The sequence below is a fragment of the Pogona vitticeps genome, chromosome 6, assembly GCF_051106095.1.
Source record: "Pogona vitticeps strain Pit_001003342236 chromosome 6, PviZW2.1, whole genome shotgun sequence".
In the NCBI taxonomy this organism is placed as follows: domain Eukaryota; kingdom Metazoa; phylum Chordata; class Lepidosauria; order Squamata; family Agamidae; genus Pogona; species Pogona vitticeps.
The window spans coordinates 10678039-10692046 of NC_135788.1; the positions used below are offsets into that span (position 1 = coordinate 10678039).

General features: G+C 38.9%; 1 protein-coding gene across 23 annotated transcripts in view; it reads left to right on the forward strand.

The window, feature by feature from the left end:
* The window catches only part of ZMYND11 (zinc finger MYND-type containing 11), a 99197-nt gene that overhangs the window by 22077 nt on the left and 63112 nt on the right, over positions 1-14008 (forward strand). For 5 of the 23 annotated variants that reach the window (XM_073002904.2, XM_078378526.1, XM_078378528.1 and 2 more), the window contains exon 2: positions 4120-4205. The exons of 15 other annotated variants lie outside the window; for them this stretch is intronic. The gene's annotated coding sequence lies outside the window, so the exon portion shown is untranslated. Of the gene's footprint in view, positions 1-4119; positions 4206-4247; positions 4406-14008 lie in introns of those variants that run through there. 3 more of the 23 variants (XM_078378523.1, XM_078378531.1, XM_020779695.3) reach the window with 3 other exon arrangements.

The following is a 14008-nucleotide window of genomic DNA, read 5'->3' on the forward strand; positions in this document are numbered from 1 at the left end:
AATAGGTAAAGGTTCCCCTTGACATTTAGTCCAGTCGTGTCCAACTACAGGGGGCGGTGCTCATCCCCATTTCCAAGCCATAGAGCCAGCATTTGTCCGTAGACAGTTTCCGCGGTCATGTGGCCAGCGCGACTAGACACGGAAAGCCATTACCTTCCCACCGTGGCGGGTACCTGTTTATCTAGTTGCATTTTTACATGCTTTTGAACTGCTAGGTTGGCAGGAGCTGGGACAAGCAAGGGGAGCTCACTTTCGTCACATGGATTGGATCTTACGATTGCTGGTCTTCTGACCCTGCAGCACTGAAGCTTCTGCGGTTTAACCCGCAGCGCCACCACATCCCATGGGGGGAGAAAAATACGAAAAAACAAACAACCCCCCCCCAAGGCCCATCACAGCACAGAAACATAGCCCCCCCCAGCCCAAAACCATGCTGCAAAACCCACCCGGAACAGTTTTTAAAAAGCGGAAAGCAGTACCTTACCTACCAGACAGTCCGAAGCCTGCACTCACTCTCACCTTTGGGGCAAAAGAGCTACAAAAAAGCAGCCTCTTTGCCTACCAATGGTTAGCAATTTGAATTTCCTGACTTTTTTCCGTTACTTTTTTTGATCATAACTTGAAGCTCCAGCCGCAAGTTGAAGCAAAATTTTGCAGCCGGAGCTGGTCGTAACTTGAAATGGTCGTAAGTCAGGATGTTCATAAGTTGAGGCACCACTGTACAGTACTAGATATTTGGGTAGCATAAAGGGTTACCATCATATTCCTGCTGTGTAAATGAGCTTCTATTTAGAGTCATCTGGCTGAACTAAAAATGTTAGGATTAAAGAATGTAGTTCACCCAGAATTAAGACCAAACTTTATGAGTGCAGTTTCATTTAATTTGCTTTGGTTTTAAGCCTGATGGCTGTCATTCAATTCTCAGTTTCCCTCTCCTTGTTTCTGTTTCATTTTCCAGCATTTTTGAAGTTTACACAAACCATTGACCTTTCCCACCTTAAGCCCCTGAAGTAGATATTTCTGTTGTAGCTGTATTATCTCCAACTGCCTCTGGCGTATGAATGAAACACATATAAAGCTTGCTTACCTACCTGCTAATCACACAGCACTTTCAGTTCAACATGCATGATTTTATAGAGTGTGCTAATGGTATAAGCCTGATATAACTAAAAATCCGTATGGGAGGAGGAAGAGCATTCCAAGAGGCAGGAGAGATACTAAGGAAGACAACAGGGAAGCTGATCTGGTCAAAGAAAAAGTTAATTTTTTTTCTCCTTGTGTAATGATCATAAGAAGTGGTAGTGGTATATACTGAAAAAGATTTTGTTTCTATGAATTGCCATAGATAACAAAAGCAAGCATGACAGTTGTAAAAGTAGAATGCTTTTGGGCACATAATATTTTTATGGAACAATGTAATGAAACACTGAATTCACAATAAGAGAAGAATCAGAGTACTGAATATTATAGTATTAGACCCTGCATTGAAATATAAAGTACAAATGAGGAGGGGCAATGTATGAGACCCAGCTCTTGTTATGACTGCTAAAATAGGCTGAAATTGATCAGCCAGAGTCTAGTAGCTGATCAGGACAGTGCCCAGGAACAGAGCCAGTGCTTCATTAATTACTGGCAATTCGTTGCCACAATTTCCCCCATTTCAGTTAAGTTTAAGCTGGCAGTTGGATTCTGGCTGATATGTTTTGTGGTGATAGCTCTGTAGCACAGCTTGAATGCCTCAGATAGTTCGGCGACTACCAGCACAATATAAACAAGATCCTCAAAGATGTAAAGCAGCTAAAGGAACTCTCTGGCTGTTCATGTGGAAGATTCAATTACCATAGAGATATTAGAGCATACCTTCTTTCTCGCCGTGTGTCCAAGATTTATGTTGGTCACTCTACAAAACACATTTGCACCCTGCTCTTCTTTGTTCTGATATGGAAACAATATTCTTTAAAATACCATTTTGTAGATTAGCTGATTCTACTACTACATATGTTATATAGTTGAAGTTTGATATATATAGACCTTTTGATTTGTTTTTATCTCAGAATTTTCTGGGTCTCACAGTATTTCCATTTTAGAGACATTGTTTCACAAGACAGGGCTTCTGGGAGATCCTAGACCTACCTGGCTTTGCGTTAAAAACATGTGTGCTTAAAGGACTTGGAGCTGTGTTACTTCTCCATTACGACTAGCTGTTTCCCCCACTATGCCAAGTAACGGGCCTTGTCCAGCTCAGATGTGATTAGGAAAACATTAGTATCCATCCATTTCTCTATTTCAAGCATCAAGCAGTGGCACTTAATTGTTAGATTGATGAAACCCTCTTTTGTTGTTACCTTCAAAGTGGCAACTGGGGCTTGTGCCTCTCTTGAAAATTGGGACTGCACATTCTGGCCATTGAAATTAAGTGTAAATCATAATCTGCTTGACTGGTTGTAACAAATTCTGATTTCGTACCATCGGAGAAGCAAGTACTTAAGAAAAGGGAGTGGAGATAGATGGGGAACTTCTTGAATAAAGGGCTCATTGCTGTGGTGTAGGATTACATAGCAACAGAAGGATTTCTTCTGTTGTTTATTGTCTGTTGCTTATTTATTGTCTGTTGCTTATTGCCTATAGTATATTGTTGATATTTTTATTTGTTATATGTATACGTTATTGTATCCTTACATGTTTGGAAGCCGCCTAGAGTGGACATATTGACCAAATAGGTGGGGGTATAAATAAAATAAATAAAATAAATAATAAATAAAATTCACAAAGGATCTGTTGCACTTTCCAGGACCTTGCCTGATCGACTATGGTACTTTTCACTGCTTGTGCTGCTGTAGTTTATACTGATTTGTAGGACTGAAGTCCAGCATTAGAAAATATGAACTAAAACATAGCAGCTTTGCAATGGTCAGCTGCTTTTTTTAATCCTATCATCTGTGTATTTAATAGATACAACACAACCTCTCTTTGCATATTCTAGCATCAGCTGCAGGCTCTCTAGCAGCATAAGCTGTAGGCTTGGCATTTTGTTTACTTCTCACTCTTCTTTTGGTGGTACTGTCATGTCTTGCAGTCCAAGGCCAAATTGATTGAATTCTTACAAACAAAAGGTGGCAAGCCTTTGAAATGGCTGCTAAACATAGAGAACTGATTTTAAGGCTCTCCACTTGTGTCTATTTGTCATACCTATCTGGCATGCACTCCTTGGAGTTAAACTGACTTTTTAATATAGGGTGGTACGTTCCAAACAAATTTGTTTAATCAGAAATATTAAGGTGACATGATGAACACGGCTGTAGTTTGCAAAAGAGCAAAGAGCTAGTCCATGAATAAATGAATTTGCAGGAAAAGGATTTTCTTATTCACTGTAAAACTGTTTGCTATTCCTCTGAACTTGTTTTATGATTGATATTCTACCATCAAGTGCCAATAAAATGTTGCAAAATACATATACAAGTAGGTTCTTTTTGGCTATTGAAAAGGTATTAGCAGTGGGTGAGTAAATGTTCTAGTTTTGTGCTGTGGGCTCTTCTTTCTTCCTTTTCTTAAATGAAAAGTGTTTAGCATTTGTCTTCTAATGTAAAAGATAATTAATAACAATGGAGAAACACAACAAAGAATTTGTAATTTGAACATTGTTGTCTATCTTTTCATATTATTAAAACTGTGCAACACAAAATCTGGTGCTGTTGATTTTTAATTTATTTTATAGTTATAAGTGGGGCAAAATTAATATTGAATATTACGAGAAAAAGGCAGGTTCCACTATGTATGTCTTTTCCAAGATGCTGGGATGTCGGATATTGTGATGATAATAAAATGCACTAATCAAACTCATTGATTGATAAATATAGGCTACTGTTTTTTGTGTTTTTTTTTGTTTTTTGGAGAAAAAAATTGAACAACTGAGGATGAATAACCTGCATATGTGGGGAACCATGAACAGAGTTATTCTCAGGCAGTTGCTCCCCAGAGCAAATGGCCTGAGTCTACGTCACCTACCTCTTTGCCCCCCCTTTGACCTAGAAAGTAGAATCTCTCATTTCTCTTTAGAAATCCCCTGCCCCACATCTTTTCCATGGATACTTTCTGATAATTTTTTTTTCAATGTTGTAGGAGGAGGAGGAGGAGGCAAAGTGTGAGCAGAGACTTGAGTCTGGTTCTCACAAAAGACAGATGAAGCATACAACTTCACACAGCAGGTTAGACTCACACGGCCAACTATTATCCCATAGGAAAACATTTCTACTCATAGCAAAAGAAAAGGGGGAAAAAGGAAGTAAAAATCCTTCTCCTTGTTTAAATCCCTGAGATTTAAACAAAACTGGGAAGCAGAAGGTAGAGAAACATTGAAGCATTTGAGTCTTCACTCTCAAGAACGCTAAAGTGATACAGTCCAAAGGTAGGTTTACTATCTCTTCTGTTTATGGGTACGAATGCTAGAAATTAGATCTGCCTAACTCAGCAGCTGGAACTCACATCATCCCCAGGCAAGCTTATTGGCTAGAGATAATAGCAACTGAACTCCAGGACATCTGGAGAACACCAGGCTGGGGAAGGCTGGCAGGGAGAACAAGGCAAAAAAATATCAAAATGGAGTGAGTAAATTGAGGCAGTGTGTTGGAGAGTTTATATATTTATGCATAAAGTTAAAGGTTCAACCCCGTCTCCAAGCTGTAGAGCCACATTATTTCCATGGCCAACGTGACTAGACACAGAACGCTGTTACCTTCCCACTGTGGTGGTACATATTTATCTACTCGCATTTGCATGCTTTCGAACTGCTAGGTTGGGAGGAGCTGGGACAAGTGACGGGAGCTCACTCCGTTGCATGGATTCGATCTTATGACGGCTGGTCTTCTGATCTTGCAGCACAGAGGCTTCTGCGGTTTAACCCGGAGCGCCACCGCATCCCCTTTATATTTATGCATATATCACACTTATATCCCAACATTCAACTACAGTGGTGCCTCACTTAACGACGATAATCCGTTGCAGGAAAATCGACGTTAAGCGAAAACATCGTAAAGCAAAAAAAAAAAAAAACCACATTGAAACGCATTGAAACCCCTTCAATGCATTCCAGTGGGGTCAAAACTCACCGTCCAGCGAAGACGCCCTGTAGGGCAGCCGTTTTCGCTGCCTGTCTTCTGAGGAATCTATCCCAGAAAACAGCGGGGAGCCATTTTGTTTACCCGGCGGTCATTTTGAAACCGCCAATCAGCTGTTTTAAAATCGTCGTTTTGCGAAGAATCAGTTCCCGAAGCAGGGAACCGATCATCGCAAAGCAAAATTCCCCCATTTAGACCATCGTTTTGCGATTGTATTTGCGATCGCAAAAAGATCATCATAATGCGGTTTCGTCGTAATGTGGGGCAATCGTTAAGTGAGGCATGACTGTACAGAGTAGTACTTGAGGCAGCTTACTATCTTCATAAAACAACAAAAGCAAATAAAACTGAATTTAGTCATAGAAATGTTTACAAATCAAATTAAACCAATCTCACTTTGAAAACCCTTGAATTCACTAGGTACATGGTTAAAAACAATGCAGCAGATTAAACATTTACTTTATATGTCAGTTTTAAAAGATGTGTTTTCACATCCTTTTCTAAAGCTATGCGAATGGAAACTGATCACAACTCTGAGGGAATATATTTCATATTCTAGGAGCCACACAGCAGAAAGTCTTCTCCCACATCATGTATTAAACTTTATTTTTTATACTGTCATTAGAATACAGTGGTGCCTTGCTTGACGACGATAAATTGCTGTAGAACGAAATCGTCGTCTAGCGAAAGTAAAAAGCCCATTGAAATGCATTGAAAACCGCTCAATGCGTTCCAATGGGTGAAATACCTTAGTGTCCAGCAAAGATCCTCCATAGGGCACCCATTTTCCAGTGCCCCTAAAGCAAAAAATACACCCTAAACACAGCGGGGAGCCATTTTGAACAGCGGGCGGCCATTTTGAAAACCTGATGATCAGCTGTTTTGATCGTCGTAAAGCGAAAAATTGGTTCCCAAAGCAGGGAACCGATCATCATCAAGCGGACTTTCCCTATTTAAACATCATTTGGCGATCGCTATTATGATCGCAAAAACCTCATCGTTAAGGGATTTCATCGTGGAGCGGGGTAATCGTTAAGCGGGGCACCACCATACTGCATTTGAGTCACCTTATTTAAATCTGCAGGTTTATAGTGCATCTCTAGAAGAAAATTCCTGTTAAAAACAGCCTTACAGCATCTTAAAACGTGCTGCTGTTTTTTGGGGGGGAGAGTATAATAATATGTTTTAATAAGTGAAGTAAATTAAGCGAGTGTCAACATCTAAAATATATTTCTCATTTAAGTGCTGCATGCCTTTTTGCCTTAACAAACTGGCCTGGCTACCCCGTTGGGAATTTCTGGCAGAGAGCTCATTAAATAGGTCACATCACCAGACCAGATTTCAGCTAAAATCCAAGTACAAGAGAAGAAGGCTCATGCAGATCGTTTTGAAGATACTGATGGCATGAAAATTAAAGAGGCCATGAAATATGCATATAGAAAGAGATCATATATTTAGAAAAATAAAGGACAAAGGTGGCTTGTAGACCTGAGTGTGGTGCCTTACTTCACCTTCAGGTTTCAGGGGAGCTCTGCCTATAGGATAGGGATTAGAATAATTTCCTGTGTTACTCTTCCTTTTAATTGTGTTAACACTGAAAATAGACCAAAGCTGCTAAAATGACAAAAAATGCATATTTTATAAATTGGAAACGTGACATAAGGAGTACAGTTCTTGCATGTAAATCTCAAGAGACTGCACAAAGGTTGATTATATTGTAACTCCTAACATCCTGTTCCTTTTTTCTTCAGTTCTGTATTTCCTGTATACAAGCTCTCTTTCTTAAAGTTGCAGGCACACTTGTTACGCAAGAACAGCACGCTTAACATTTCTACACTGGTCTTTAGCTCAGTGATTCTGAAAAGTGAGCCCCCAGAAAATGTTAACCTGTAACTTCCAGCAGGCCTGACCATAGGTTGTTTTATGAAAAGCATAATTGTTTGCCTTTTCCTGATTCAGTATCCTGCATTCTCCTCGTCACCAAAACTTTTTCCAAATAATTTGGGGATTGCCTAGATTAACACAGGGCAGTAAGGGAAAAGAGAAAGCAAAGACTGCCATTCTTTGATTAGTGGATATGGGCACTGGATCAAGAACCATTCTGTGAATAGAATGACATGTTGGATTCTGCCACATGAATTCATGTAGTTCACTCTCCACCCAACGAATCTCAATATGATACCCATAACTAGATCATATCCCCTGGTTTCCTAAAAAGCCTTGCTAATATACCTGGACAAGAAGGATATTGCTTACAGTGCTACCCCTTTTGTGAATCTGTGAATTGCATTATTAATTTAACCCAATGATATCTAAAGCCGCCTAGAGTGGTCGAAATGACTAGATAGGTGGGGTATAAATACAATAAATAAATAAAATAAATAAAATAAACTCTGTAGGCTAGCAGTAATCAGTGAGACCTCAATGAGAACAACAGAGGAAAATGTTCCAGAGACAGTGACTAATAGGGATTGTCATGACCTTTTAATTCAAGCTGCAAAATTTGATCCGTTTCATCAGGAATTTAATCAATTAAATCTTTAGCTAATTAATCAAGCCAGAAATTTTAATTCTTGTTAAATGTGAATTGCTAAGATTGAGAGTTAAGATTGTGTATTTCTCTTTTGCGGATATTTTGAGCCTACTGTTTACTGTTACAGTGATTGTAAAGATAAATATTGAAGACACATTGTTATTTCTGATAGTAAACTTTAAAATCTAATTAAATCTAATATTTGAATTTTACTCAAATTTTAGCCAAAGGCCATTGAAACACTGAGTCAATAACAAAACCAATGACAAGTCAACAAAACATCGTCTTCATAACCATACAGCACACTTAACAAGTTCCAAAATGGCTAGAATTTAAAATATATATACAGTATATACATACACCATGAAAACACGTATTTCTGGGGCAGAATGTTTGATATTTTCAGGCAGTGGATAAGTGAAACTGCAGGCACTTAAATAAATACTCTGGTCCTACTATATAAACAAGCAAGGCTGCTTGTTGTTAGTACTGTACTTATCTGCTGAACAGCTGTTTGGACATATAGGTCATGAATGTATGCATTAAAGATACAGAAAAAAGGACTAAAAATGAAAACATAATTTAAAAAGCTTAATAACACAACACTACATAAACAGTACAGTAGTACCTGGAAGGGAGCATGTTAGTACATTGTTGGTTTTGTCAGAGTAGTTCTTTCCTGTTGTATCACAATAAATTTTCCTGTTTTAGGACATTTACTTTCTCATAGCACGTTTATGACTGACCATTGGTTTAAATCCAGGTTTGGGGGACAGTGACAGACTCGACCCACTGCAGGTTTGAGTAATCCCCTTAAATTGGCTGGAGGTGAGGGTATGGTCCAGTTTAGCTTGGAAGCTGGAGGCTCATCCTTGCTGACGGAGTCACAAAGTGGGGTTTCCCTGTACAGCCTCCAGCAAACTGTTACTCTTAGTTGACCTCCAGTTGGTGCGTGGAGTAACGTGAGGCTCAGGATCGAACTCTAGTGCCATACCAGTGCTATTACTACAGTAACCAATAAAGTTGAGACCTTCCAATAAATGTTTGTATATGTTCATGCAGCCCTGGGCCAGCTTTGCTTATAAATTACAGTAACTTTGGAAAACAATACTTGACAGAAATCTGAGATCTAATTCCCACTGTTTTCCCCATATTCATGGTTTCTCCTTCCCTATGTTAAAAAAAACACTTTTGTATATTCTTTCTCTCTCTGTGTGTGTTTGTATGTGTTGGGAAAGATGTCTTCCTACACTGATTTATTTCATAAAGATAATGAGATGGGGAGAGGAACTTGAGTCTTTTGAGCCTGAGAACACTGATTGTTTTGTTTTATCCTGTTGATCCGTAGCCTGCTTGGTGACATTCTTTACTGAAAACTGGAGTAAAATGTGATAAACGGATATCTGGAAATACTTAATTGTGATAGTCCCTAGTAGTTGGCAGTGCAGTATACCGTAAGTTCCTGACTGTTCCTTTCAGAAGGAGCTGCGGATGAACTCGGATGCTGCCTGCCTAGTAAAGATCAGAGCTTACAGAAGTTAAGTCCACAGTCAGCATGGCCATTCTGTATGGTTTAGTCAAAAAAAAAAATAATGTTCTCAAGCTGTGATAAAGATGCCAGACCATAGAAATAGTCTGTCTTTTAAGTGCCCTATGCTCTGGAACAAAAATAGAAAAAGAGGGAGCGCTTATAAATGGAGTTCCTTCAGCTTGTGAGTTTTTTCTCTCTGTTAAATTCACCATCTTTCTAGTAGGAAAATAATCTTTTCTCATAAGCAGCCTTCTATTTCCGTGTAAGCACTGAAGAACTTTTTTTAATTTGTTGTACTATGGAGCTATATTCCTAAATTCAGCCATTTTATTTCTCCATGTAAAGTCAGGCATTTTGTTTATTTCCATTTCCAATTACCCTACCCTAAAGCTTCATGGCCAGTGAACTTAATGAAAATGATCAAAATATGAAATTTATTAGACTTTGAGTGCCTTAAGGGTTGTGAAATATTTGACCTTGAATTGAGGAAATTATCTTAACATCTGTGGTTGTTTTGTTGTTGTGACTGAGTTTGCACAACAGACAACAAAAAGATGTTTGCACAGATTTATACTGTTCATGTTCTTAAAAAGATAGCAGCTGTCTGAAGACACGATAGAAGCCCATAGAAGCAGTTATTTTTCGTGAAAAGAAGCCATGTATTTACATATACTGAACAATTGAAGCATTTGTAATCTATGATATTACAGACACTGGAGCCTGAGAAAGGACTGTTTGAAACAATTAGTTCTGAACATGACGACTTTGCTGTGTTAAAATTTCTTATTCTTTGGCACAGTTGACTACATGTGTTCACAAGTACACATAAATTCTTACAAGGCTTGCCATTTTGAATTTCTGTAATGCATGGAGCCCAGAAATTTCTCCAGTTAGGGCAGTTTTCATGGAGAAATTCAGAGCCTTGGTCTTGAATTTATCTCAGTGAGAAATTCAAAATGCTGAAGATTAAATGTATCCCAGAGCTGTGAGTTCTTAAAAGCACCTGTGATTAAATGTTCTTTTCCATCCTGGCTGAAGCAAGAAAGAATGTCCCTTCTTGAATGGATGACTCACAGAAGGTGGGGGCAGAACATGCCTCTAAAGTCACACACCTTTTAATTGTTTAAGGCAAGAAATCTGATCTGTTTAGTCAGTAGTCTTCAGCTACTATATCAGGGGTCATGGGTCACATTAGGACCCCAGTATCCACGCGGGATTGATTCCAAGCCCCCACGCGGATGCTGGAAAACAGGAGTATTGAACGCTATACATTATGTGATCTCTAGCTCCCTCTAGTGGCCAGTTCTGGTGGCCAGTTGGCCGCCTAGAGTGGTCCGGTGGGCCAGATAGGCGGGGTATAAATCAAATAAATCAATAAATAAATGCACCCTATAAATACGATATTTCTGGGTTTTTTTATTTAGTATTTTCCGGCAGCGGATAAGTGAATCAACAGATACTGAGCCCACTGATAGGGAGTCCTACTGTAATTTCTTCCTTGACCTTTCACAGTGGAATATTAAAATTAGTATTATGTTCATGTGTGAGAAACAGGCCATTTTGGGGAGAAAGAAGAACTTCTGTGCTCTGAAAAGAGATGACTTTATCCCATCAAAAATGCCTTTTTATGCAAACTTGGTGGTGGTGTTACATGTTACTTGGCCATTATAAAAGGGGGTCGCAATTCAAAAAAGTTTGGGAACCCCACTGCATTCGATGCTGAAATTGCTTCAGCAGGACCGTGAGGGCTGGTTTAGCTGACACAGATAACCTATTTCCTCCAGAAGCAGTGCCTATTCTTGCTGTTTGATTTGTTTTGAAATGTGTCTACTGTCACATTCCATATCTGGTAGGTTTAGAGTAGATTTTAATGGCTGGAAATGGCCAATTAAAACTGTATTTAAATGAACAGATTTGTGCAAGTGAGAAAACGTATTTTGGAATGAGGAATCCCAGTAAGCAGAAGTGTTTGCTGTCACATGTCTCTGCAGCTTTTCCTTTAGAAATGTGTGAACCAAGGTCAGTACTGAATGCAAGGATGAATGCCACCTTTCTTATCTTCTCCTGGTGCTGAGAACATCAAACATTATATAGCCTCTACACATGCAGCTTATTTTCTTTCTCCTAAGATGTGGTGACATGCATTTTTCTGATTTCAACATGTAAGCCCTCCTTTCTTGAAAGCCATGATAACAGCTTTTGGTGAATGAAAGGCCATGAAAAATTCTGGAGCCATTGTGTGTCTTGTGCTTATTGTTGGAATGCAACCTTAAGAACATTGATACTGCTTTGCTTGGCTTTAAGTTGTCTTGTATTAAAAAAAACTGTCAGGTTTGTTCAGGAGTTGTTTTACTAAACAACTCAAGAAATAATTGGTTTTGATGATTCCATGTGGTAATTTACTGTTCACATTGCTCATATTGTGGATTATTAAGATTAAGTTAGTCATATAAATTAAAATTGCTTTTTAAATGCCTCAGAATTTTAAAGGCTGCTTGGTAAAAGATATTACGGGGTTGGGAGTAACAGGACCTATATATTCTAGAGAATTTTGTATGCATTTCTTTATATATTTTTAAAATTTGAAGAGTGCTGAGATATCTTTTTAATGCATTGGTACTTTTGTGGCAGGTTTCACTTCAAGAATGTTAGATTTCGTGCAAAAAAAAGTGACAGCCTTGACAACAAGCAAGTCAATAAAAATACTCCACCATGTTTTGAACAAACCAACATCCAGCTTATCTCAGGATTTCTTATACTCCAAAGTCTAGTTATTACTTTATTTCACTTAGGCGGGGGTTCTCCTGTCAGTAATTTCCCAAGTGTCTGTTGGGAAGTTCTCTCAGAGAACTTAAATACATAGAGTCTCAGAAGTCTTTCAATAAGGTATGAACGTTATTTTGTTTGAATACAATGTTATAGACATATTATTTATCATAGTAAAAGAACATATTCCACACTCCATTTTTTTCTGGGGAAAAAAGCATGGGAATTTTTTTTTTAAATCCCCAGTTTTTCTCCAGGCCTTCCCATCTCGAGTTCGGACTAATCTTTTACACTTGTAGAACCTGAAGTAACTAGGAGCAGAAGATGTTTTATCAGTAGGTGTGGAATAGCATTGAGAATGTCAGGTTTTGTGCCAACTGTCATTAACCTGCAACATATATAGTGATGTGAGATTAATCTTTTATAGCAGCCTATAATAGCATTTGGGGGATGGAATTATTTTGCTTTTCTAAGCAGGCACCTCAGTATACAGTGTAAATATCTGTGTTTTTATTCCCCTTGGGCAGCCCATCAGATTTTGGTGAGTTCTTGGATGAAAAAATATTGTCACTTCCCAACCCAGGGATAAACCCTTTCATAAGAATTTCCCTGTAAATACTGGCTCCACAACTAGTTGCAGAGTGGCTTGTCATCGTTTCCTGACCAAGCTTTCTTTCTTTGTTTACTTCAGAAGCACCATAGCACAATAAATAGATCCGATTTTTTTTTTTTTTTGCCCATTAACAGGCAACATCAAGAACATTTGGCTAAAACAGCATCAATTTTTTTGTAGTACCGTATTTTTCCATGTATAACACAACACATTTTCCTTAAATAATTCGAGAAAAAATTGGGGGTCGTTTTATACACAGAACGCAGCTCTTTACTGCTGCCTTTTGCAAAGGCATAGGGCTTAGAAAAAAGGAAGGGGAGGCGTTGCTCCCTTCGTTTTTGCTAATCTCTGTGCCTTCTCAAAAGGAAAGGGCGCACGGGGCTTAGAAAAAAGGAAGGGGATGTGTATCTCTATTCCTTTTTGCTTCTCAAGAGTCAAGGAAAAGCAACAGTCACTTTGACAGCCGCTTTCCTTGCCTTTTGCCAAGGCACGGGGATTAACAAAAAGGGAGCACTTTGATCCCTGCTTTTTCTAATTTGGGGTTAGAAAAGGGGGGGGGGTCATCTTATATATTGGGTCGTCTTATAAATGGAAAAAATACAGTACATGCTGATGGGCATAGAATGCACTAATATAGATTTTAAATTGCTTGTTCTTCTCCATACTCACAAAGAACTACCGGTATGTTGGTATATAAGCCCTATTTTCTTAGGTTCATCTTGTTTCTCTCAACTCCAGTCCATAGCCTATAAAATGACTTCCTGGTAACATGGTATTCCATGTAACCAGGAGCTAGACTTTCCTGTGTTCTTTCCACCGTATGATCCTGGTGTTCTCTGTTGTTCCTTCAAGATTCATAGATGCTTTTTAAAAAACCATGATTTTAACCTGGGAGGGATGGAATGGTACCTGAAGACTAGATGTGCATTTGATATAGATGCTCAGAGTCTTTCATTACTTGATTAGCAACTGACCAGGTGTGAAAGAACTGTAGAGAAAAAGGAGAAAGAACAAAGTGATCCATCCCCCCAACTAGAGATGCCTGAGCTGAAGAGAGCTATAGAAGCCGGAAAGATAATAGAAAGCGAAGAGTTGAATGTAGAGGAGGAGAAAGGAAGGGAATCAAAGGGAAAGAGGGAAAAGATTGAGATCTGTCTGGTGGGAGAGAGGGGGGGAGAAACGGAGGAGGAGCTAATTTTGCCTATGGGGAGGAGGATATAGGGGAGCAAAGTGGGAGGAAACAGTTTGGTGTACCGATTACAGGAGAAAAGAAGGAAAGAGGAGAAAAGAGAAGGGAGAGAAAAGAATTGGAGTATGATAGAATGCGGGGGTTGTTGCAGGACTTCCCTAATTTAAAGGTAGGAGGATTGCTGCCTGATCCGGACGCATCTAAAGAGAAAGGGACATTGGTAGATCCTTTAGAATGGACAGTTGTCGTTTTTCTGCAGGGA